We start from the raw sequence: 27,531 nt of genomic DNA, 5'->3' as shown, positions 1-27,531 counted from the left end.
GGCAGTCCCTTCCAGATGACATGAGGTAGTTAGTCGGCAGTCCCTTCTAACTACCTGTGGTTAGTTGGCAGTCCCTTCTACCCGCCGCCTCCTAATCCGGTTGGCAGTCCCTTCCGATGCGTCATCTGGGTGGCAGTCCCCCCCTGATGGCATGAGATGACTAGACAGCAGTCCTTTCTAGTCATCAAACGAGCCTCTGGAAAATGATGTTTTTTTTTATAAGGATTGAGGATGAGATTTTAAGAGATTTCAAGATGTTCTATTTTTTACGTGATTAAGATAGCAGTAAAGATGATGATTAAAAGTATTTTCAATACTGCATGCGAGATTTTAGAGAATAACGTGGGAAAGCATTATGTTTTACTTTTCATTCGAAATTACTTATTTTTCGTCCACTCACTCTAACGGTTTTTAAATGTTTTCCCCTGGGCCCTTCGGTTTCAAATGCCCAGTTTGCAGGCCAGTTTAGCTTGAGGTCGAGCGTACATGGGGTTGAGGCATAGCTGTCATAGCTTCCGCATTATAAAAGTATCGGTCCTTTATCTTATATTTTATCATCTTGTACGCCTGTACATTAGATTGCTCCGATAATCCATGATATTAATATTATTAAGTGCAAAATTGTTTGTGAAATGGGAGGTGTTGTGATTTAGGGAGCATGGTGGCTCCAGAAGTTTAAGGGTGGATTATTTTAGAAGTGTAAATGTCTTTCTACAGGTTTTTGGGTAGTCCACTTTTAGAGGGAGTTCCGCCAAATTTTTTGGTAGAATTTCTTCTAAGGTGGGCCCCGTAGGGCCACTTTGGATTTCAAGGTGAAATCCAGGCCGGGTCCTGTCAATATTAATGGTCAAAGATGACACATTATGACCAACCATATTTTTAGTACGACATAAAGAAACGTTATCTAAGTAATTTCATATATTCGCTAACGTAGCATTTACAAAGTGACATAATATAAAAAAGTGGAACTAGAGCCTAGTGTTTTTCATGTATCGTTATACTAAATAAAGCCAGACCTCGAAGGAGACATGCCAATATTTTCTTCCTTTGGTGTAATACAAGGTGCTGCATGTGAGGGTCTCCCCTCTACCAAAGGTGAAAATACGTAAATTCAAATAAAACTAATAATAACAAATCAAAATCTAGAGACCCCGGCGATGGTAAAACACACAACACCATCGCCGGAACCACCAAGACTATCCAAACTGACAACCTTGCATATCTGGAGATCAAATCAACCACAGTGACTGTGTAGCATCCTTGCCAGTAGAGATGGGAGAGAAAGAACCTCGAATATAGCAGATCTCAGATTGATCTTAGGACATACAAACCACCGTGAGACACCAAAGATGGGTGAAAAGAGAAATTAGAGAACCATGTCATGGATGCTGGAAACCACTAAAGCAAGACCAAGGAGGACCTCAGTTCTTAACTGTAAGTCTGCAATCCCAATTCCCAAACAAGGAGGCCGCCACCATAATAACCCTAGCGTAGATATGCTAATTATCTTCACTACAATCACCTTAGGTGTGTGTGTGTGTGTGTGTGTGTGTGTGTGTGTGTGTGTGTGTTAATTAGGTCTTTGTATATGTTTATTTGTTCCAGTTCAATTATTTTAAACCCTTAGCGCTGCCTCTCTGCCGCTTGCTCATGGCACCCTCCTCCTCCTCCTGCAAAATGACTTCCATTGAGGATGTCACAGCCGCTTTTGCTGCCTAGATCTCTTGCTCTCGTCGAAGGCGATGTTGTTGATATCTCCCACATGGCTGGTGGAACCACCAAGGGAGGATCTCAAGCTTTCTTGCTAGCTTGTCCCTTGACGAGGCAAGCATGCAATAGTATGGATCTGCAGCGTCACCTTCGACATATCTGGGTGCTAGATGGCTCGTTCAAGGTATAAGATCGACCTCCAAACCGGTATGTCTTCTCTTTTGATCGTCGTAAGGATCAAAATAAGGTGCTCAGAGGGGGGCCTTGGTATTTCAACAAAGCTCCAGTGGTCATACAAGCCTATGATGGTTTTGTTGCACCTCAATCTGTACCGCTGGAAACCCTATACTTTTGGGTGAGAATCAATAATATTCCACCTGCTCTGGAAGAGATGCAGACGATCATAAATGTGGCCTCCATTGCTGGGACGTATTAAGAGATAGATCAAAAGCTATTTGACAACTCTGGCAAGATTAGGGTTCATGTTACACATGAAATCTCCAAACCTTTCTTCCAGAAAAAAAAACCCTAAAGCTTGCTCCTGGAGTTGTGGCTAAGATAGATTTCTTCTTCGAAAACTTGATTGGTAAATGAAAGAGATGCAATCTGATATACCATGATAAAGGAGTTTGTCGGGCGGTTTCACCGAGCAAGTCTTCTGAGGTGACGGAGCAGTTGCGTCTCCCATTGCCGAAACCATTCTTGGGCTTTGCTAATAACAGGTTTGTCAATGGAGCATTCAAATTTCAAGGTGTACAAACCCCAATACTACCTCCTATAGCACATAATCTGTTTGGCTCATTTGATGGCAATAAGCCTCGAAAGCCAATTGTTATTCGGAATACAGGTTTGAAGACTCGAACTGCAGGTGCTCATACTGAGGGTACTAGCAAGGATGCCCTAGCTCTGGTTCCTTTTGAGGAGATGCTGACAGATTTGAAGCGCAACAAGCCAACTTCCCCTTTCTCTTGCCCAAAGAAACTCAAGTTTCTGCTAGGTGAAGCATCAGAGGGCAAATATGAGCTCCCAAAGAAGCTGAAAGTCCCAGAATTCCATACTAAATTCTCTGCTAAATCTCTTGGTTTGATTGAAGTTCCAGGAGGAATTCTAATTCCTAAGGAAGGTTTAATCCCAAAAGAGGACACACAGCCAACCAAGAAGAAGAAGGGACGGCCTTTGGGATTAAAGAACAAGAATCCCTCCAAGACTAAGAAGGTGTCTGCTGAAGAAGTGCTAAGTGTCATCTGCCAAAGCAAACCTCCGTGCCCTAGTGTCAAGGGCAAGGAGAAAATTTAGTTTTATTTTCATTTGAACTTGCCTATTTACTTGTCATTGGTAACATAGTTTATAGGTTTTCTTGAATAAGTGAGCATGGGTACCGTCAAATGATTGGATCTAATCTATGTATCGATATGGTATACCACAAACTCTTTATCTACCCAGAGATGATAGAGGGAGGATATGTAATGGTCCTTTCTGGCCTGATTTTATTAATATATCGACATGATATTCTTCAAAAAAAAAAAGTTCAATTATTTTTATCGCTAATTAAGTTTGGTGCAAATATGAATATTGCTATTGTGATATCCTTTTGACACAATTATGTGAATGCTTTTCGTTAGTAAAAAAAGAGGAGTTCAAGTTAATTAACAATATGTCATGCAGAATCATCAAATTTCTAGACTATCACACATGGAATCACATTATCATATGGGTCCTTGACCCAAAGCACCAAAATTGGCCAAAGTTATCCCACTTACCCCAGCAACAAATTTTTATTCCCACTAACCCATTTAAAGGCAAAAGATCATTTTTAGGCTCAGTTTAATTACAAAATTACAAAGCATGCCATTCTCTCTCTCCAACTGACAGACTCTCTCTCTTCGTATTGTTCAACCACGGTCTGAGATCTCAAGTGACGTCGTCTTCCCGGAGGTGGCTCCAGCTCCGGAGGCATGGACGGCGGCGACGACTCTGGTGTCAGAAACAACATGCTGAGGTTCTACACCGACAACGCTCCAGGCTTGAAGATCATGCTTCAGCTTGATGTCCACCGTCGTCGTTGACCTTAACTACTCAGCCTCAAGTCCGATTATGGCCTCCAGAACGATCTCCTCGGATTAGACGGCTTCTCTTCCCCTGGATTCAGGGTTTCCCAGTGGCGGTTCAAATCGGAATTGACCTCGACGACTCGGTCCAGATCGGAATCGACCTCGACGACTCGCTGGTCCCAGTCCAGATCGGAAACATGCAAAACTGGAGAGAGAGATTTACGGATCCTGATTTTGATTCTGGTTTGCATTTTGGATTTTGGATTTGAATTTGATTGTGATGGAATGAATGTATAGGATGGTGAAATCCGGCGAATTCAAGCCTTGAAGAAGGCAGATCTGCAATAGTCGAAGTCGAAGATGGGAGGAGAAGAAGATATGGGTGCCCAAATCAGATTTTTTTTTTTTTTTAAGTAATGGGGCAAAAGGAAAAAAAAGAAAAAAATTTTGAATGTCTATTGGGGGGCAATAGACATTTTGAATTGATATAATCTTTTCATTTTTTTTCTTTAATCAAAGTTTTATTTGTCTAATTTTAGGAATATTAGTACTCATTCCGGTGACCGAAAGTTCTATTGAGGGGCAATAGAGTTTTATTGCCCCTCTATTGGGGCAATAAACCTTTCTGGCGACCTCTTTAGGGATCTCCGACGAGGTTTTCAGAAAAGTCCGGCGGGAAGCGACCGGTGACCGGATTCCGGCGAAGTTGACCGGAGTCCAGCGGCCGGTGATGGGGCTCCAGCGAAGTCCCCTTTGGTTTCTCTCTCTCTCTCTCTCTCTAAGTAACAAAGGGGTGGGAGTAAAATAGTCTAAAAACAAAAACAAAAAAAACTTAATGAAGTATTAAGGAAGACTTCTTTAGAGTGTTTTGGGTAAGGGGGAATTAAAAAAACTTAATGGGGTAAGTGGGAAAAAAATCCCTAGAAATGGGGTAAATAGACAAAAACCCTTATCACATATATAGCTCAACAAAGATACTAAGGCCAAGAAAACCGATTTCGGTACTAACTTGGATTTAACCAAACGGCAACGCTCTTTAGAAACTCGAGCAATACCAGATAGAAAACAGAATATATGCATGTAATTTATAGAATTTGCCAACAGCTAAAGCTATACCGGGTTTACGATTTTAGACAAAATAAGAAAAGGTAGAAGAATTAAGCAAGGTTCAGTCACACAATTTCTTACTCCAATCAACAGGAAATAACAGGGTTAAGCTCAACGACGGACAAATAACACAATTGAACCAACTATAATCCAAATATCACAAAAGAATAACTTTAACTAATTGACAGGGAAATCTCGCAGCCATAGGACCATGTTTTGATCAAAGTAAAATCGACAAGAAACAATGCAGAGTTTTGCAAGGACTTTCATTCATTACTTTTCAATATGATAATAACGAAGTGTCCTTTTCAAATAAAAGATGCTATAAAACTACAAGGCCCAAGCCACATGCTGATGCATTTGTAAAATTAGTGCACAGAATCACAATGCCAATTTATATATACACAAAAGAATAATTTTAACTAATTGACAGGGAAATCTCGCAGCCATAGGACCATGTTTTGATCAAAGTAAAATCGACAAGAAGCAATGCAGAGTTTTGCAAGGACTTTCATTCATTACTTTTCAATATGATAATAACGAAGTGTCTTTTTCAAATGAAAGATGCTATAAAACTACAAGGCCCAAGCCACATGCTGATGCATTTGTAAAATTAGTGCACAGAATCACAATGCCAACTTATATATATATATATATATATATATATATATATATATATATATATATATATATATATATATATATATATAACAAATCATGGATGTCAAACAAACTGCAGGCTAATCATTCAAAGAAATTAAAGGTTTAGGATTTCTGTTGTCGTAATCTGACTTATCTGAGTAACAGTAAACTGAGTTTTAGGTCAATCATTCTAATATAAACTAAACATTGTTCTAAAAAATCCTTCTAGGCAGCCGCCTAGGCTTTAGAAGGTGGCTAGCCACCTCGATTAGTCTAGCCGGCCCCTAGACATGCTGGGTCAAAAAAAATGTTCAAAGTAATTTATTTTGTTAGGTCAGATACTTAAAACTAAAACTACTTTTTTATTTGTAATTACTTATTATAATATTATATGCTTAACTTTTTCCTATGTTATTAATCAATTCCTACTAAATATTTTTTGTTTTGTTTTAATTAGACACTATATTATAATACAATCAAAATAAAATATAAATCTGTTTATACACCCGCCTAAGCGCTAGACCTCTCCTCACCATCCGTCTATTACCAAGCAACTTTTAAAACATTGAGACTAAGTAACACTGTTGTCGTAATCTGAGGGAAAATATATTGAGATCTTAAAGACCCATCTTGTCCCAGAAAGATGGGTTACTTCCATGCATGGATTTGATTAGAATCGTACCTTTACTAATCAGGTCGAGATGAAAAGAACTGATCGAGACCTAAAAGAGTAAAAGGTTCTGCATTTTCATATGGAACATCCCAGAAGTTGGCGTTACTTGCATGCATGGATTTGATTAGCATCATATCTTCATGATTGGTTCTTTTTTTTTGAAAAGTTCATGATTGGTTCTTTTTTTTTGAAAAGTTCATGATTGGTTCTTAGACAACAAAAGTGTCCCCTATCGCCTTTTTTATTATGATTAGCCTTGGGCCAGCTTATTGTTTTTTCCTAACAATATCCATAATATTATTGGTCCGAACTTCATTTGAAGTTGTGCATCGATTTCCATCAAACCTTTTGTGACAATATATATGGTTCTGTTTGCCAATATATACGTCCTACGTTTAGAAATCCAGTTTAGTTAAATACGAAGGCAAAGGCTGAAAACAAATTTAATTAGTACAATTAATTGGAACAGAAAGATCGAAGAACATAAGAAGAAAACAATGGATCGGATAATGATTAAAAATAAGTATCACTTTCATTACAGATCCGAAAATAAGATTAGAAATACTTATCAACTAATTTTTTTTTTCCGAACTAAAGAGTCTCCAAGACTTTTCATTAATAATAAAGGTAAGGTCAGAATGATCATTACGTATTATTCCGTTACCATCTACAGATAGACAGGAAGTTGTGATGTAGAAATACTACAGTGATACATAGGCTAGGATCATTCATTCGACAACTCATGCTCACTTATTAAAGTAAGCTTATTCTAGCTATGAAGTAACATAGTAAATAGGCATTAATAGATAAAACCAAAAATTAAATCTTCTCCTTGCCCTTAGAGCTAAGGCAAGGAGGTTTTCCAGAATAGAGCAAATTCAAAACCTCTTCAGCATGAACTTTCTTTGTCTTGGAGGGATTCTTATTCTTCGATCCCAAAGGATGACCCATTTTCTTCTTGGTAACCAACTAATCACTATCAGCCCCATTCTTGGGCTCTTTTGGCATTATCACCTCCATTGGAACAACCATGCCTCCTGGAGTTTCAACTAAACCAAGAGATTTAGCCGAAAATTTAGTTGGAACTCAGGCACTCTTACCTTCTTTGCCATTACCTCCTTTACCAAGTCATCTTCATTCACATTAAGCAGAAACTTTGGTTTCTTTAGGGAAGAGTATGGAGACACAGGCCTGCTTCCATTCAAGTTCTTCAGTGCATCTTCAATTGGGATCAGAGCAAGAATGTCATCACTACTGGTGGATCTGCTATCAGTCCCCTAAGCTTCTAATGACAACCGGTTTCCAAGGCTTATTGCCATCAACAGAGCCAAATAGATTGCGTGCTATAGAAGGCAGTATGGGTGTTTGAATGCCTTGAAATTTAAAAGTCCCATTCACGAACCTGTTTTCAGCAAACCCCATGAACGACTTTGGAAGTTGCAGCCTCTATGCATCAGATGCTTCCACACTCTTGTTTGGTGATTTGTGCCTGCTTGACAAACTCCCTGTGCATGGTAAATCAGATTGCACTTGCTACATTTTCCGATTAGATTTTCATAATAGAAATAAATCTTTTCAATAACCCCACCAACTAGTTTTAGACTTTTAGGGGTATCTTAGGAAAGAAAGGCTTGGAGATTTCGTGGCCAACATGAACTCGAATCTTACCAGTTGAATCAAGCATCTTTTTATCAATGTCTTGATACGTACCAGCGATAGATGCAATGTTCATAATCGTTTTCTTGTCGTCCAGGGCCAGTGGAATATTGCTTATGCGCACCCAGAAAGATAGGGTTTTCATTTAATAGGATCAATATTTGCTATGTTTTTAATGCCATTCTCTCTACATTTGACTTAGTTATTTTCCTTAACACTATCATTTCTAACTTAGTTTTTGTTTTTAGGTACTTTTGAGTCTAGAAATGGAAGGTACGGAGTAGAAAGCGCAGAAATGATCAAGAAATAGAGAAATGAAGTTTTCCCAGTTCAACTAGGAAAAAGAATCCCAGTTGAAGTAGGAATCCTGAGTCAACTAGGAAAAAGCTCGTGCAAAATGATGATCAAAAATGAGAAATGACAAAGTCCCAGTTGGACAAGGAAACCTGTTTGCATTAGGAGTCCTGATGATACTAAGATACCTGAGAAGGCTAGGAGATGCTGTGGCTTCAAGATAACTCAAGATTGTACAAGAATGTTCTAGAATGTCAAATTTTGCGTCACAAATGAAGGTGGGCTTAGAAAATGTCTAAGTTGAAAAGCCTGGCCCAAGATTGAAGCATGCGACTTGCATGTGAGACTCTAGAAGTATCCATGACATCTTGGAGGAGTCCTTGTCCCATAATTATTGTTGTTGCTGTGAAAAATAAAGGAAAAGAAGAAAATATTTCGGCAATGCATCAAAATGGGAGAGTTTTGGAGAATATCTACTTCGTGTGAATTTTGGAAAAGAAAATAAAGAGAATAAATATTGATTTAGGTTTTCTGATTGCATACGAGTTGAATGAAGACCATTTTGAGGGAAGATGCATGATAATTTCGGCAAAGAAGATATTCATGAAGATTCAAGATTGTTCTCTACTTCTCAATGAATATTTTGATTGGTTGAATGATGTCATTGAAGTAGATTTTGACCTTGATACCCAAGCTAGCCGTGCACTATATAAGAGAGCCTTTGTGAGACGTTATAGAGACCACAAAATTCAGAATCAAAACACACAAACTCGTCCCCTTCACCTCTCAATAGTTTCGGAAATCATTCCATTCTTCAAAGTTCAAGACCGTGAAGCATCTCCATCTCATCTCCATTCAAGCATCCTTGTCGTGATCCTCATCCATTCCACCACCTTTGAAGCTTCTTGCGTCCTTGAAGATTTCAAAAGTGTAACCATGAACACCTTTTTATGTTTTTAGTTTTGCTTTGTAAAACAATTTCTATTTCAAATCCTAAATCAATTTCGATTTCGATTTCGATTCTTGTTTTGGTTATATGATTTGCGATTTCATGATTGGATGAAGTGTTGATTTTAGATATGTAGTTTTCAAATACTATGAAGCATGTTTTAGGTTTTCAAAGTTATAAAATTGCAATTTCTATATGTGATGATTTAAGTTCATTGATTTTTTGCGAATAACCCACCTTTTATGTGTTTTGTGTTCTTTAGTTGCAAACTTAGAATATTGAGCATGTAATTGAATCTAAATTAAGATATGCTAGCGTTCTAGGTCTTAATTGCTAAGTGGAAAACCTATAATTCCTTAGTGTAGATACCTCTACTAGCAAGGCTAGTTTGCTATCTCACCAAGCATAATTAACACCCTCTTTGGGACACCCACAAGCCATGGTGAGGCCCAACCGCTACTTGCATCTTGTAGCCCTATGTTCAAGCTACGCTACGGTATCCGGAAGTCGCAAATCCGTCGCCGGGAAGCCACCTTTCCGGCCTTGCCAAGTTGCCCTCACAAACTAGACTTTCTACACTAGAATAGTGGGTTCTTGTCCCACATCTAAGAAAATGTAAAGGAGATGGCTTCCTTCACCTATAAAAGGAATGCCTCCTCCCACTTAAACACATCCCATTACATCTTTTGTAATCCCCTTGGGCCGCAAGGCTCAACACACATAGTTAAACATTCAAGTGGACGTAGTCTCCCGCTAAGGCGGGAGGCGAACCACTATACTTCGCTTGTGTCACTCTCCCTCTCCCTCTCTTTACTTATCGTTAATTAGATCCCCAACGGATCCAAGCATTAACATTGGCGCCGTCTGTGGGAAGCCGTCACACAAAGGCTTCGTCACCTACCACGAACTTTGACCCGAAAGTGTCGAGTCAACGCTCGTTCAACATCAAATTGGGGTCGGTCAACGCCCAGCGGAGTCAGTCAACGCCCGGCGAGGTCGGTCAACGCCCGGCGGGGTCGGTCAACGCCTAGCGGGGCTGGTCAACGCCCATAGGGTCCGGTCAACGTCTGGTCAACGCCGACAAGGTTGGTCAACGCTGAACCTTCAAAAAAAAAAAAAAAAATCTCTGGTCACCCCTATCCAATTTTCAAATTTTCCCGCCAGTTCCTACCAACTGCAGCTCCGCCAGACTTCAGTTCCGCTGAACTTCAGCTTCGGCCGGACACCAACGCTCCGCTGACCTCCGAGCCTCCGCCTAACTCGGCGTCTCCGCCGCACTTTGGGAATCCGCCGAGCTCCAGACCTGCTCTCCCCGCCTCAGCATCTCCAACGGTCAATCACCGCTGGCCAACCTCCGCCACACTAGCATTGATCAGATCCTCCGCTGAGATTTGAACCTCCGCCGACCACCAACTCTTCACCCCTCCGCCATCCAAGTCCTCCGCTAGCCGGTACGAGTCTCCGCCGGACTCTCGAGCCACCGCCGGACTCTTCGGTCTCCGCCGGACTCTTGAGTCTCCGCCAGACTCTTGAGCACCAGCGGCAAAACCTCCGCCCACCAAGACTCCACCGGCCAAGTGCTCCGCCGAGCACCATGCTCCGCTCCGCTAGACTGTTCACTGCCGGCATCTTCCGCCAAGCTCTGCCAGGTTGCAAGACCACGAGCAAAGATCCGTCACCGGCAACGGTCGCCGGAACCAGCAGCTGTAGGCTGTAGCCAGCTCCGCTAACCTCAACGGCTCCGCTAAGTCCATCAGCGGCACTTTCTTCCGCTGAGATCCATCAGTGGCAACTCTCTTCCGCTAAGCTCCATCAGCGGCAACCACTAGCGGTCTTCCTGATCAAACAACAGTCCTGACGCAGCAGAACAATCTTGACGCTGCATACAATCTTAGCGCACCACACACCAAAATCTTCTCTGCACACCCTCCATCTTAGGCGTTCACCCATTGGTTCCAGGTCGTGATCGAATTGAATGAGCAGATTGGGCGTTATCTGATAATCGTCTTCAATTTTTCGATCAATTTCAGACCAAGTCTCGAGCCACCTCTATCCTTTTGCTGAACGCCGGCCACCGCCATTGCACACCAAGCCAAGATCACCATCTACTTTGGGCACCCAAGTTCAATATATCTTCTTTCGGCACCATATTTGCTCTCCCGCAAACACCCAGTCAATTATCCGAAGCTTGTGCTCCCAAACCAGACCATGGAAATTCAATTATTTCTATGGAGCATTCAACCTCAACTACGAGTTGACGTACATTATCGGAATACTTTATCCGCCACAAGCAATGGACCGTCACACTCGGCCAACTCCGCTAGCCTCCAAATCGGCATAAGATAAGTAACTATATCTTCTTTTCTACGCTCTTGCAATTAGAGCCGTCACATGCTTTTACTACTTTAAGCATGCCTACAAATATATCACACTTGATATGCTTTTACATGCTTCCATAAACTTTTAAGCATGCCTACAACATTTCGTAGATTTGGCAACACTTTCTAGGTCTCACATGCTAGATATGCCATGCTTCGTATACCGATCTCAAACGATCTCTAAGCAAGTTTACAATAATACATAACGTTATTAGCATCCACATCACAAGTACATGCTATACACATATGTCATGCTACTACTTAATTGCAACCCAATTAAATAAACATGGGACACTCAAACAAAATATTATTACTTGCTCTATGTGTTTGTCATTTTTTCATGCAGATACAAACTTTACGAGTCTATGGTCTACGACTAACCGCCAAGCGGTAAGGCAACGCCTCATAATGACAATGACCGCTACGCGGCATTGCAGTCAGGTTTCTCCTCCGAGAAATAGTAAAGGGACTAGTTAACACAGCCTACGGAAGCCATTGATCCGGCAGTTAACCCCGACGCTTGGGTAACAAAGATTGGACTCGCTACCCAACACCCTCTGCTCCGCGCAGCTCCCCTCATCAAACAATTTTCTGACCATCCGGAGGTCTATAGCCAGGAGTGGGGGACTCCTCGCAGGGCCTGGCAGGGGCCCACCCGAAAGGGCAAAAGCGTTCGCTCCAACCAATTCTAGATGGACGACGCACTCGCACTAATTATGTTTGATATACGGCACAAAGCTACGCTTTGGTATCAACCCGCAAGAACACCCTCCTTGACTGGGGACTTCGGGGACTTGTACATACAGCCCAGCATAATTAGCAACGGTCGCGCTCATGCCTCAGGGCATCACCTCGAGCTACCCGTTAATGCGCCGCCGAGCTTTTCGCGCTCGTGCCTCAGCGGCACTGCCGAGCTTTCACGCTCTCGCCTCAGCGGCAACCGACGAGCTTTCGCACCGCCGAGCTTTCGCGCTTGTGCCTCAGCGGCCCCGTCGAACTTTTCGCGCTCGTGCCTCAGCGGCACCGCCGAGCTTTTCGCGCTCGTACCTCAGCGGCACTGCCGAGCTTTCACACTCTCGCCTCAGCGGCAACCGACGAGCTTTCGCACCGCCGAGCTTTCGCGCTTGTGCCTCAGCGGCCCCGTCGAACTTTTCGCGCTCGTGCCTCAGCGGCACCGCCGAGCTTTTCGGGCTCGTGCCTTAGCGACATCACCGAACTTTCACGCTCTCGCCTCAGCGGCAACCGTCGACCTTTTCGCGCTCGTGCCTTAAGCGGCACCGCCGAACTTTTCGCGCTCGTTCCTCAGCGGTACCGCCTACTTTCGCCCTCACGCCTTCCCGGCACCCCGAGCTTCCGGTCATGCCTTCGGGGCACCCACGAGCTTCCCGCTCATGCCTTCCCGGCAACCCTTGAGCCTCCGCTCACGCCTTCCCGGCACCCCGAGTTTCCGCTCACGAGCTTACCGCTCATGCCTTCGCGGCACCATTGAGCTTCCGCTCACGAGCTCACCGCTCACGCCTTCCCGGCACCACGAGCTTCCGCTCACGAGCTTACCGCTCATGCCTTCGCGGCACCCTTGAGCTTCCGCTCACGAGCTTCCCGCTCATGCCTTCTCGGCAACCCTGGAGCTTCCCGCTCATGCCTTCCCGGCAACCCCGAGTTTCCCGCTCACGAGCTTTCCGCTCATGCCTTCCCGGCAATCCCCGAGCTTCCCGCTCATGCCTTCCCGGCAACCCACGAGCTTACCGCTCATGCCTTCCCGGCACCCCGAGCTTCCCGCTCATGCCTTCCCGGCACCCCGAGCTTACCGCTCATGCCTTCCCGGCAACCCACGAGCTTCCCGCTCATGCCTTCCCGGCAACCCCGAGTTTCCCGCTCACGAGCTTTCCGCTCATGCCTTCCCGGCAAACCCCGAGCTTCCCGCTCATGCCTTCCCGGCAACCCACGAGCTTCCCGCTCATGCCTTCCCGGCAACCCCGAGCTTCCCGCTCATGCCTTCCCGACAACCCCGAGTTTCCCGCTCACGAGCTTTCCGCTCATGCCTTCCCGGCAATCCCCAAGCTTCCCGCTCATGCCTTCCCGGCAACCCACAAGCTTCCCGCTCATGCCTTCCCGGCACCCCGAGCTTCCCGCTCATGCCTTCCGGGCACCCCGAGCTTCCCGCTCATGCCTTCCCGGCAACCCACGAGCTTCCCGCTCATGCCTTCCCGGCAACCCCGAGCTTCCCGCTCATGCCTTCCCGGCAACCCCGAGTTTCCCGCTAACGAGCTTTCCGCTCATGCCTTCCCGGCAATCCTCGAGCTTTACGCTCATGCCTACTCGACACACCACATGTTAATGGAACATTGAATTTTTCTACCATTTGTCGTTTACCGACCGCGACAAATCAAATTCTTTTCGCGTTCCATTAATACGACCGAAAACCAAACAGACACAACCGTACGCGCGGTCATCGTTCATGAGTTACAAATGCATACCTTCACGACACTCATGCAACTTACATCTCACGAGCGTAACCCCGTCAAACTCGACCTCGTTCGTCTCCTTGCGCGCGTAACACATTTATCATATGCAATCCATTTGCATCAACATGTATCACGCACCCCATACGTTTATATATGCCAACGCATACCCATACAACTCACATTTGTTGCCCAATGCAACGATCATTCTACGTATGCCTGTTTTTTTTGTCTTTGTTGTGCAGGTTAACGAGTCCCTTCTTGCTTACGGAGTTCGGGGACTTGTAGGGCTCCGTACCGCCCGGTTACTTATGCTTGGTGACATCATGTGTATAACTCCCCAACCAAGAAGTTCCTCTTACTTGGGGACTTCGGGGACTTGTAGATACCTCTACTAGCAATGCTAGTTTGCTATCTCACCAAGCATAATTAACACCCTCTTTGGGACACCCACAAGCCATGGTGAGGCCCAACCGCTACTTGCATCTTGTAGCCCTATGTTCAAGCTACGCTACGGTATCCGGAAGTCGCAAATCCGTCGCCGGGAAGCCACCTTTCCGGCCTTGCCAAGTTGCCTTCACAAACTAGACTTTCTACACTAGAATAGTGGGTTCTTGTCCCACATCTAAGAAAATGTAAAGGAGATGGCTTGTAATAACCTAGTTTTTTTTAATCAAACAATTTGGTGGCAAACACCGGTTCCGTGATTTAAGGTTAGTGGACAATTGCATAATTTGAAGGCCGGTGCTTTAACATGATTATGCATGAGTGGAAGAACGAATCAATTAAGCTAAGAAACGAATTCTCTCTCTCTCACGTCCGAAACCACCCAAAACAGAGCAAAACTTCTCCAAACTCTCTCTCACTCCACCGGCCACCAATCAAGACCAGAACACTTCCTATAGCTTCGCCTCGACCTTGCGCAGCTGCAGGTGGCAGCCTTGAACCACGACACGGCCACCAGCGGCGGCGGGAAGCTCCGCCCGGTTTGAGCTCGTTTTGGTTCCAAGCTTGATATCTCAAGCTACCGGCCAACAATCCTCACCAAACTTCACCCACGAGCTCGCCTCAACGTCCTGAAGCTCCCAGAAGTGGCCTTGCACGGCGGCGCTACTCGTGGTGGCGGCTGGAAGCCAGACCCGATCAAATCGAAAAACCGAAGCTTCGATCGGTATATCTCGAGCTGTAGTGCATCGTTTTGATTGATTCTTTTTCCAGTGGGTTCCCCTTGATGTTGTTAACAACTCTCTAGAAGGCATCGAGGCCTGAAATTGAAGTTTTTACGTCGATCGGAGCCCTCGCCGGATTCTGCAAAATTCTGCAAATTTTCCGACCACCGAAGCTTTCGATCGGTATATCTCGAGCTACAGACCATATTTTTCTGTGATTCTTGAACCAATGCGTTCGTCTTGAGTTTCTTAACAACTCTCTAGAAGGAATCGAAGCCTGAAATTGAAGTTTTGACGTCGAAATCAAGCCTTGCCGGATTCTGCAAATTTCGCCGGATTCTGGAAATTTTCCGGCCACCTCGACTGTTCTAGGTAATTTCCGACCACTTCCTTTCGTTTTCAGACTTCATGCTAGTTATGAAAGTGGATCAACTCGTCATTTTGAACAAGTTTGTAGTTGACGACTTTTGCATCGGAGGTGGTTGACCGCCGCGTTGACCGCCGTTGACCGCCCACTGACCGCCGCTTGTGGCGGCGTATTCGACCATATTTTGAGTTTTTATTATCTAGGTGATGATCTACGCATCCTTACGAGCGTTTTGATATATAACATGGTCACGTTAGAAAAAGTTGATAAATAGTGGATTTACGTTTTTACGTTACTATTTACGGTTTTTTACGTTTTATCTTCGGTTTACGATCTGTGAAGATCAGACCATCGGTTTTACTTCAAATTTTAGTATGTTGATCGTATGACTGTCCCGATGACTTTGTGAGGTCACGGGCGAAGATCCGACCGTTGGATCTTCGTATAATTGAGAAATAGTTATTCGGAAGGCGATTCGTGAGAATCCGACCGTCGGATTTTCATATAATTTTGTGGAGATGTTAGTAAGGGCGATTCAGGAAGATCTGACCGTTGGATCTTCGTGATAATTTTGGAGGATGATCCTAAGGGCGATCCGTGAGGATCCGACCGTTGGATCATCATTAAATTCAGATCCGACCGTTGGATCATCGTTTAATTTGAATCCGACCGTTGGATCATCATTATATTCAGATCTGACCGTTGGATCGTCGTTTAATTACATTTATGAGTTGTTGGCTAAGTTAAGATCATTATTGGATTAGGTTATCGACGGATTGATTTGGTGGACGATTCGGATTGATGTATTTGGCTTTTTAGAAGACGCAGCTGGATTAGAGGTGAGTAAACCTCACGTGGTTCATATTACGAACCGAATAAATTTAATTACCTTATTTTGTCGTAATTGCGTGAAAATATTTATGGAATAAATATTTGTTTTAAAATCATATGGACTTGATCAACTACGGTCCATGGGTAAGTAAAATGATTTTTACTATACAAATGAATTTCTCAGTTTTATTGCATGTGAACTATAGTTGGTATTAGTGATTATCCCTGAGCGGATAATTACGTATATATATATTTACGTGATTATATGTGAATGGTGTGACATTGAAGAGTGTGGAATTGGGATGATTAAATTATTATGAATTGACATGTGACTTACCATATTTTTATGTGATGAACATGATTGATGAGTTCTTGTTAATATTCAAGATTTACATTGGAGGATGTATAGAGTTGGAGAAAGTAGGATTCTGAGGACGAGGTGTCCGAAGTTCGACGGTTAAGGATAACCGGAGTGTTTGTGTACTGAGGACGGGGATGTCCAAGGTGCGACGGTTTATTATTAACCGAAGTTGTGTACTGAGGACGGGGATGTCCAAGGTGCGACGGTTTATTATTAACCGAAGTTGTGTGCTGAGGACGGGGATGTCCAAAGCGCGACGGTTTATTATTAACCGATGTATATGGTGCTGAGGACGGGGATGTCCAAAGCGCGACGGTTATAGTGTTAACCGAAGTATTTTTGCCGTTGCTTGACCCTAGGCCAAGGTGTCAGAGGTAACGAGGCAGTTAGAGCTCTAACGTGTTATGGGATGGGACCAAAGTGGTGATAGTGTTGTGAGATAGGACCAAAGTGGTGATATTGAATTGGTTTGACGTTTGCGTCGTGGATGTTGAGATTGTTGGTTGTGTTGTCGAGTTATAAGAATTGTAATTTAAAATCAACAGTTCTTTCTTGTTTACTCATACGAGCTTTAAAGATTTCTTTAAAGCTTACCGGGTTTTGTGTTGTTGCCAATTCCCGGTGCACTATTAAATTCAAATGGTGTAGCGGGAAATCCTACAGGTCAGGAAGATCAAGGCGGAGATCGTGCGGGTTAGAGTTTTTGTTTCAGTTTACAGCTTTGTAAATTGTGAGATGTATTATTAAGAGGTGTGAAGTGTGGTTGTTGTGAGAAAAAAATTCAGGACGTTTATTCTATTAAGTTGTATAATTCATGTTTCGGATTTTAATTGTATTTAAAATTCGGGGCGTGACAGTTTGGTATCAGAGCGTAAGGTACATATTTGGTGACGTGTCAATACCTTCCGAGTGATGGCCCGTCTGCAGCGGATCCCCATCGTGCGCTCTTCGGTATTGGCTAAGTCATTGGGTATGTGTGAGTGTTGGAAGTTGTTTAGGCCGCTAAGTCGTTTTAGGAACGTTAACACCTTCCCTGTAGTATTGACTTGGTTAATATGGACTTGTATTTGACTTATACTGTGTTTTAAGTGTTATACGTGTATTAGCCAAGCATACTATATTTCTTAGGTGTTGAATATTCGAAGGAGTAGTACTTAGAACTACAGAGTTGTCTTGTAGGTTCGTATTTGAATAAGTTCAGTTACCGCGAGTTATAATCTTTAAGGGATGGAAACCTTCGGATTTAACTCTATTGAGTTAGGGTGATTGTTTTATGGAAGTGAGGTTCTTTTGGATGTTGAGGTGTTTGGTTGAAGGCATGATGTTGGCCTATGCACGTACCTAGTGTGGATACGAGTATGAATTGATGGAATTTTTGCCTTATTAGGTTGGATATACAGATGTTTTTGATTTGATTCTTGACTCATGTGGAGTGGTGGGTAGTATTGCGGTTTGGGAATGAATTATTGTGGTTAATTCTTCCATGTGTTTGTAAGTTGATGAGCAGGGTTTAAGTTGTGAGAAAGGAGTTTGATCTCGTGTTTGAGTGATTGAGACGAACGACTATATATTTGAGGTTGTTTTGTGTTTTAAGTTTATGTAGACGGGACACTTAAAGTTTTGAAATAGAGTTTGATTTTTAGTTGATAGATAATGGGGAGAATTAGAATCAACTCTTTGTTAATGATCTTGGACGAGAGTGTGTTTCTATGGTTATGGATTTTAGGTGAAATGGTTAAATACAATTTTGGGTATTGATGATAGTGACATGATTGGGTATCCATAGTGGTTCAAGTGAATTACTATGCGGTATGGAGTTGATTCGATGTATGAATCGTGAAATCTTAGGGTTGAATTATGGTAAGTTTGATGGAGCATGTTTTAGAGGGAATGGTTGAGATTTTATATGACTAGCACGAGTAACTCTAAGGATGTGAGTTTTCCTAGTTAACTCAGGAAGTGTTTAGCTTTATTAATCCCTAATTCTAGCGACGAAATTATTGTGTTTGGTTTGACTCAGAGGATACTAGCTTGACCTCTGTGCAACTTAATTGATTGTTTGTGATAAATCATTATGATTGATGTGTGCAGCAGAGTTGTCAATGGTTTTGAAAATAGTATTGGGTGACCAAGGTTGATCCTTGGTGTTGTTGTTGGTTTAACAAAAAGAAGAAACGACATACATGCACACCATCTTATTGATTTAATATTACAAAAAGGAAATTGGAACTACGCTATACTAAGCCTAATTGGTAGCTCCGGATGGGTTGAGGCTGAGCTCAAGAGAAACGTTAGAGCCACTGTTGTAACCGCCTGAGCCACCAGAATAGTAACCAAATGCGCTACCTTCCTCAGAAGTAGTCTTCGGGTTACCAAAGACGTCCTCGCCGTGCACGGGGAACAGAGGAAGAGTTTCAACCTCCTGGTGATCTCCTCCTCGTTGTTGCAGGGATGTTTGTCCTCCTGTTGTGCCAAAAGAGTTGTACTGGTATTAGTGTTGAAGTGTGAGGAAGAATATGAAACAAAATTTAAATCAAGAAATCCTTCATTACCAGTAGAATAGGTGGAACCAAAGTTGAGATCAATGGATCTACCATCATCAGTAGAACTAGTGGACCCAAAATTGATGTCAATGGATCCACCAGCTGGCCCAAAATTGATGTCGATGGATCCACCAGCACCAGTAGAACCAGTGGACCCAAAATTGAGATCAATGGATCCACCAGTACCAGGAGAACTAGTTCCCATGGGCACTTGAGCAGCCTGATTGCACCTCTTCATCTGCTTCTCTCGAGCCCTGACATTCTGGAACCAAAAATAAATGTTCTTGCCCTCAACCTGTCCATACTGTTGCAGCTGGAGACAGATCTCGTGAATCTGCTCTGTAGTTGGGGTCTTAACTCCCTTGTCGTAGTAAAGATCCCTGAGGATCCTTATTTGATCTGGAGTAGGAACCCACCTGGCACGGCTTCGCCAGAAATCTGTGTTGGCACTACTCCCGGCTGCTTGGTTGTTTCCTCCATCCTCGATTTGTTGCTGGGTTTGTAGCTCCATTAGTTGCAGAGTTCGTGGTTCCATGGTGATGAGTTGAGAGGAAGTGTAAATTGAAGAACGAAGTTGTTGAGTGTTTGTGGGAGATTGACCTTAGAAGGATTAAGGTCGATGAAGGGGTATTGGAGATCTGAAAGTTCAGAGGAAAGAAGAGATCGAATCTTCAAATGGAAGAAAAGATCTGAGAGAGAAGGATTGAAGATTTGAGAGTGAAAAAAACCTGGGGATTTGAGAAGAGAAAGGCTGAAGAGTTGAGAGAGAAAGGCTTGAGCTCGGAAGAAAATTTCTTTTCCTTTGGAGTGAACAGTCGCGTCTCCAGAATGCACCTATTTATAGAACAAGGTGAGCAGATCTCCACCGTTGGATGAACGATCTCAGAATTTGAATCCACGCGTTGGATTAAAGTCGCCCCGAAACCCGGAAAAGCTGTTGGCGCGTGTTGAGCGTGTAAGGGGACCGAGGGAATCTCGAGGCGCTGTGGCAGACAGCTGTAGCCGAAAGCAGATTTGACTGCCGTAAATCACGGAAGGGATAAGCCGTGACACAAGTGGGCCGTACTTGGGCCTGTCTCGGATCAAGGCATCACTGTAGCTGTGGGTGGAGGCCTGATGGGCCGAGTTTCAGAAACAGTTTTGGATGAGTTGGGCCGGATTTCTGAAACAGTTTTGGATGAGTTGGGCCGGATTTCTGTAACAGTTTTGGATACGTTGGGCTGGGTTTCTGCAACAGTCTTGGATGTTTTGGGCCGAATTGTTGAAACAGTTGAAACAGTTGGTTTAAATAAAAGGATTGGTATGAATAATAACGTGAGCAGCCGTGCTCGAGTGGTTGAGTGTAAAGTTCGTGTACAAGAGGTCTGAGGTTCGAACCTCGCCTCTCGTTTATTTTTATTATGTTCGTTTATGACATAATAAGTATAAAATTTGTACACATTTTATTAAGCACAACTTGTGCTCCAGTGGTTGGGAGCGAGGCATTGGTTTAAAGGGTCGGGAGTTCGAGACTTGCCTCCTGATATATTTTATTTATGTTCGCTTAGGACATAATAAATATAACGCGTGTGCTTCTATTAATGAAAGCAGCTCTTGCTTCAGTGGTTGGGAGAGAAGCATTGGTTTAGGGGGTCTGGAGTTCGAACCTTACCTCCTACAAATATTTTTGGATCCCGTATATGCTTGATATACGGACGCATATACGGTTTGTACGGTATGCATACGTATATATGGTCTGTACGGTATGCATACGTATATACAGTTGTACGGTATACATACATATATACGGTCTGTACGGTATGCATACGTATATACGGTATGTACAATTTCATACCGTAGTCGAGCTGAAAGTTGGTGGGCCGATTGGTAGGCCCAAATAGTAAGCCCAATTGTTCGGCCGAATGGTAGGCCCAAATGTTAAACCCAACTTGTTTCGGGCCGGTTCGAAATGTGAATGGTTCGGTTTCTTCGGCCCAATTGGCCAGCCCTAATGCTTAGCCCAAGGATTGAGCAAGCCCAAGTCATCATCACTGGGTGACATGTTTTATTGGCGTGCTTTTGAGAATGATTTGTTTTGAGTGATGCTAATTGAGAAGCGAAACGCTTTGTGGGAGTGTTTACTGTGCTTGTATGCCAGTACAGGATGACGATCTGTGTGAAAACAGCTATATGTGCAATGCCACGTGGTGATTTGAGTGTGGGTTGCTTGAGGCAATTGTTGTGTTGTAATTTTGAGAAATGATGCGGTGAAGGAATGTCATGTTGATGACTTAAGTGGGGATGAGGATTTCATTTGTGAATTCTTGTTGTGTGAGTTTACGTTTGTGATGAAAGGATTTAGTGGCCATAGGAATGTATTTTTATACAAAGGGCTGTGGTTTTGTAGATTACTACAGTTTTGGGAAAGATGGAGATTCGATGGTTAGGTTAACTGTAATCGAGAGCAATTAACTTGCGCTTAAATTTCGGGACGAAATTTCTTTAAGGAGGGTAGATTGTAATAACCTAGTTTTTTTTAATCAAACAATTTGGTGGCAAACACCGGTTCCGTGATTTAAGGTTAGTGGACAATTGCATAATTTGAAGGCCGGTGCTTTAACATGATTATGCATGAGTGGAAGAACGAATCAATTAAGCTAAGAAACGAATTCTCTCTCTCTCACGTCCGAAACCACCCAAAACAGAGCAAAACTTCTCCAAACTCTCTCTCACTCCACCGGCCACCAATCAAGACCAGAACACTTCCTATAGCTTCGCCTCGACCTTGCGCAGCTGCAGGTGGCAGCCTTGAACCACGACACGGCCACCAGCGGCGGCGGGAAGCTCCGCCCGGTTTGAGCTCGTTTTGGTTCCAAGCTTGATATCTCAAGCTACCGGCCAACAATCCTCACCAAACTTCACCCACGAGCTCGCCTCAACGTCCTGAAGCTCCCAGAAGTGGCCTTGCACGGCGGCGCTACTCGTGGTGGCGGCTGGAAGCCAGACCCGATCAAATCGAAAAACCGAAGCTTCGATCGGTATATCTCGAGCTGTAGTGCATCGTTTTGATTGATTCTTTTTCCAGTGGGTTCCCCTTGATGTTGTTAACAACTCTCTAGAAGGCATCGAGGCCTGAAATTGAAGTTTTTACGTCGATCGGAGCCCTCGCCGGATTCTGCAAAATTCTGCAAATTTTCCGACCACCGAAGCTTTCGATCGGTATATCTCGAGCTACAGACCATATTTTTCTGTGATTCTTGAACCAATGCGTTCGTCTTGAGTTTCTTAACAACTCTCTAGAAGGAATCGAAGCCTGAAATTGAAGTTTTGACGTCGAAATCAAGCCTTGCCGGATTCTGCAAATTTCGCCGGATTCTGGAAATTTTCCGGCCACCTCGACTGTTCTAGGTAATTTCCGACCACTTCCTTTCGTTTTCAGACTTCATGCTAGTTATGAAAGTGGATCAACTCGTCATTTTGAACAAGTTTGTAGTTGACGACTTTTGCATCGGAGGTGGTTGACCGCCGCGTTGACCGCCGTTGACCGCCCACTGACCGCCGCTTGTGGCGGCGTATTCGACCATATTTTGAGTTTTTATTATCTAGGTGATGATCTACGCATCCTTACGAGCGTTTTGATATATAACATGGTCACGTTAGAAAAAGTTGATAAATAGTGGATTTACGTTTTTACGTTACTATTTACGGTTTTTTACGTTTTATCTTCGGTTTACGATCTGTGAAGATCAGACCATCGGTTTTACTTCAAATTTTAGTATGTTGATCGTATGACTGTCCCGATGACTTTGTGAGGTCACGGGCGAAGATCCGACCGTTGGATCTTCGTATAATTGAGAAATAGTTATTCGGAAGGCGATTCGTGAGAATCCGACCGTCGGATTTTCATATAATTTTGTGGAGATGTTAGTAAGGGCGATTCAGGAAGATCTGACCGTTGGATCTTCGTGATAATTTTGGAGGATGATCCTAAGGGCGATCCGTGAGGATCCGACCGTTGGATCATCATTAAATTCAGATCCGACCGTTGGATCATCGTTTAATTTGAATCCGACCGTTGGATCATCATTATATTCAGATCTGACCGTTGGATCGTCGTTTAATTACATTTATGAGTTGTTGGCTAAGTTAAGATCATTATTGGATTAGGTTATCGACGGATTGATTTGGTGGACGATTCGGATTGATGTATTTGGCTTTTTAGAAGACGCAGCTGGATTAGAGGTGAGTAAACCTCACGTGGTTCATATTACGAACCGAATAAATTTAATTACCTTATTTTGTCGTAATTGCGTGAAAATATTTATGGAATAAATATTTGTTTTAAAATCATATGGACTTGATCAACTACGGTCCATGGGTAAGTAAAATGATTTTTACTATACAAATGAATTTCTCAGTTTTATTGCATGTGAACTATAGTTGGTATTAGTGATTATCCCTGAGCGGATAATTACGTATATATATATTTACGTGATTATATGTGAATGGTGTGACATTGAAGAGTGTGGAATTGGGATGATTAAATTATTATGAATTGACATGTGACTTACCATATTTTTATGTGATGAACATGATTGATGAGTTCTTGTTAATATTCAAGATTTACATTGGAGGATGTATAGAGTTGGAGAAAGTAGGATTCTGAGGACGAGGTGTCCGAAGTTCGACGGTTAAGGATAACCGGAGTGTTTGTGTACTGAGGACGGGGATGTCCAAGGTGCGACGGTTTATTATTAACCGAAGTTGTGTACTGAGGACGGGGATGTCCAAGGTGCGACGGTTTATTATTAACCGAAGTTGTGTGCTGAGGACGGGGATGTCCAAAGCGCGACGGTTTATTATTAACCGAAGTATATGGTGCTGAGGACGGGGATGTCCAAAGCGCGACGGTTATAGTGTTAACCGAAGTATTTTTGCCGTTGCTTGACCCTAGGCCAAGGTGTCAGAGGTAACGAGGCAGTTAGAGCTCTAACGTGTTATGGGATGGGACCAAAGTGGTGATAGTGTTGTGAGATAGGACCAAAGTGGTGATATTGAATTGGTTTGACGTTTGCGTCGTGGATGTTGAGATTGTTGGTTGTGTTGTCGAGTTATAAGAATTGTAATTTAAAATCAACAGTTCTTTCTTGTTTACTCATACGAGCTTTAAAGATTTCTTTAAAGCTTACCGGGTTTTGTGTTGTTGCCAATTCCCGGTGCACTATTAAATTCAAATGGTGTAGCGGGAAATCCTACAGGTCAGGAAGATCAAGGCGGAGATCGTGCGGGTTAGAGTTTTTGTTTCAGTTTACAGCTTTGTAAATTGTGAGATGTATTATTAAGAGGTGTGAAGTGTGGTTGTTGTGAGAAAAAAATTCAGGACGTTTATTCTATTAAGTTGTATAATTCATGTTTCGGATTTTAATTGTATTTAAAATTCGGGGCGTGACATGGCTTCCTTCACCTATAAAAGGAATGCCTCCTCCCACTTAAACACATCCCATTACATCTTTTGTAATCCCCTTGGGCCGCAAGGCTCAACACACATAGTTAAACATTCAAGTGGACGTAGTCTCCCGCTAAGGCGGGAAGCGAACCACTATACTTTGCTTGTGTCACTCTCCCTCTCCCTCTCTTTACTTATCGTTAATTAGATCCCCAACGGATCCAAGCATTAACACTTAGGTAAATCAATTAAGAGTCTTGCATGCATGTATGGCGTTCCAACTTATGTTCTTGGCTTGAATCGATCAAACTTTCTAAGTGTTTAATGCATTAAATATGTTTTGTTGATGACTTGATCTCTCACTAGCATTGCATGTTTAATAGGGTTAACTATGGTGCGTTCATTTAGTTAATTTAACTAGGGAAAGTAAAAAGAACTTTGCATGCATTCATCTCTGTTCTTGATTGATTTCTTCATTCACATATTTTGATCCGTGATTTATGATTAGAATACCCGTTTTTGTGTTAATGATTGTTAACTTCATCATGCATATTTCGTTTCCCCTTTTATCTATTTTGATTCATGGTTTGATCGATCACATGTATTATATAGTTAGATTAGAATACAAACTTTTATAAATCCCCTTTATCTTGTAATTTTCGTGTACACACACACACACACTTTGTTTTATTTTCGTTTCATATTTTGTGAATAATACTAATTTGTTTTAACGTTTTTGATATGAAGTATACCCCAATCCTCGGCTTAGAACGATACCCTACTTACTTTTAACTACAATCTGATGCAGAGTTTTTGATGCGGGAAGTGTGAACACGATAGCAAGAGGCTCCATCAAGCATCGAAAGCCATATGAGATGAACTAGAATCCACTAGCAATTACGGGCACAGCCGTAAGAAACATAGAGAAACTTCTCTAATATTTGGTTTTTTACTGATAACTTGAATGAAAATTACAATCTAAGAGGTACCTAATATAGGGCACATAGCATAAACTTAATACAACTAGAAAACATAAAAACAATTTATTATGGACTAAAACTAGGAAACCTAATTAAACCTCATTAAATAAAAATCGGAAATAGAATCCTAGATATTAAAGAATATTACGTACGCAAATATGTATTTGGAATCTCAACCAAGATTTTGCTCGAGAATCTCGATATATCCAGAAGAGTAATTTATGATTAATTCCATCATTAAGAAGACTATTTGAATACCTATTTCCATTATTCAAATCATTCTTCTTAATATGAAGACGCTAATTGGCTAAAATCTCGTCCTACATCAGTTTTAAATTGGCACTCACTTTGAGCGTATCAATGCTTCTACACTCTTTGGCATCCTTGTAGTATAATGGTAAGTATTCCCGCCTGTCACGCGGGTGACCCGGGTTCGATCCCCGGCAATAGTGCCAAAAATTGTCACGCGGGTGACCCGGGTTCGGGTTCTGTCATTTTGGTATCAGAGCATTAGGTTATTAGATCCTGTGGCCGATATTTTGTTTTAGTCTCCTTGCATACTTGATTGTACTCGGCACCTTCCAAGTGATGGCCTGACTGCAACGGTTCCCCATCATACACTCCTCGGTGCTGATGTGCATATCAAGTGTGTAAGGTGTATATTTTTGGTATGAATACGTCTTGTATAGCTAAATTTGGGGTATTTTCAAGTAGGATGCGTCGTGGACGCCGACCTCGTGCAGGTCGGGACCCTTCACCCGCCGAGGAGGGTAATGATGAACGAGTTCCTCATGGATTGTTACAGACTATGGAGCGCATGTTTGAGTGCTTTGCAGCAACACTTCGAAATCCTACTACAGATTTCACTATTGAGCGTGCCAGACGCCATGGAGCTTACACTTTCTCTAGTACTCCGATTGAGTCAGTAGTAGGGGATTGGATCACTAGGATGGAGAGAGTATTTGAGTCATTGGGTTGTCCTACTGCCAAGAGAGTTCCTTTGGCCATTGATTTCTTAGATGGTGATGCTTATCTGTGGTGGTTTGGTACCAGGAATAGGGGTTTTGACCCGACTACGTACCATGACCTGGGATCAGTTCAAGGCCGAGTTCTCTAATCAGGCCTCTCAGAATAGTTTGCGAGGTAATTTTATGAAGTTGGAGCAGGATAAGGATATAACTGTGATGCAGTATCAAGAGCATTTCATCGCTTTGTCTAGGTATGCACCTGAGCTGGTGGCGACAGAAAAGCTGAAGGTTGAGAAGTTTATTAGGGGTCTTCTACCGATTTATTAGGATTGGTTGGCGCCTCATGATTACCCAGAGTACAAAAAAACTAGCTGTTAAGGGCTATGAGATGTGAGGCTAGGGTTCTGGCGGGTTCCCGACCTTTAAAGATTGGTGGTCCCAGTCAAGGACCGTCCAAGAGGATTGCTTCTAGTTCTGGTTCTACATCATCATCTGGCAGTAGATCGAGTAGCTCGGGTTCTGATTCCTGACAGAGTTTCAGGGGACGTTTTAAGAGACCTGGTCAGTTTAGTAGAAGACAGTCCAGAGGCAGCACCGCTAGTTCTAGTGGGGTTTCCGACAAACAACCAATTCAGAGAGACTACCCTTAGCGTGGGACTTGCGGTAGATATCATTTGGGCCAGTGTTAGGCAGGATAGGGCCAGTCAGGTGTAGGGACTTGTTATCAGTGTGGTCAGTGGGGCCACTACAAGAGGGATTGCACTCAGTTGAGCCAGGGATTTGCTATTGCATCTGATCAGACTATGAGTCAGCCCACTGAAGGTGCTACTAGTACGGGCACTTGTACCGGCTCGACCGTTAGGAGCAGCTCACAGCAGGGTCGAGGACAGAGGGGACGTCCGGTGACTCAGGCTCGACTTCATGCCGTGACCCAGTAGGAGGGTCGCGCTTCACCAAATGTCATT

The 27,531-nt window shown here is 43.1% G+C and overlaps 1 long non-coding RNA gene across 1 annotated transcript; it reads left to right on the top strand.

Moving 5' to 3' along the window:
* Positions 1-14,746: 14,746 nt before the first annotated feature.
* LOC133713913 (uncharacterized) lies at positions 14,747-24,617 on the top strand. Its single transcript, XR_009848324.1, has 4 exons — positions 14,747-15,463; positions 16,223-16,297; positions 23,340-23,414; positions 24,416-24,617. It is a non-coding gene; the product is annotated as an uncharacterized LOC133713913 (long non-coding RNA).
* The last annotated feature ends 2,914 nt before the right edge of the window (positions 24,618-27,531 follow it).

Source organism: Rosa rugosa, chromosome 6 (assembly GCF_958449725.1).
Source record: "Rosa rugosa chromosome 6, drRosRugo1.1, whole genome shotgun sequence".
NCBI lineage: Eukaryota > Viridiplantae > Streptophyta > Magnoliopsida > Rosales > Rosaceae > Rosa > Rosa rugosa.
The sequence above is the reverse complement of the archived record's forward strand: the minus strand, read 5'-3'. Positions and strand labels throughout refer to the sequence as shown.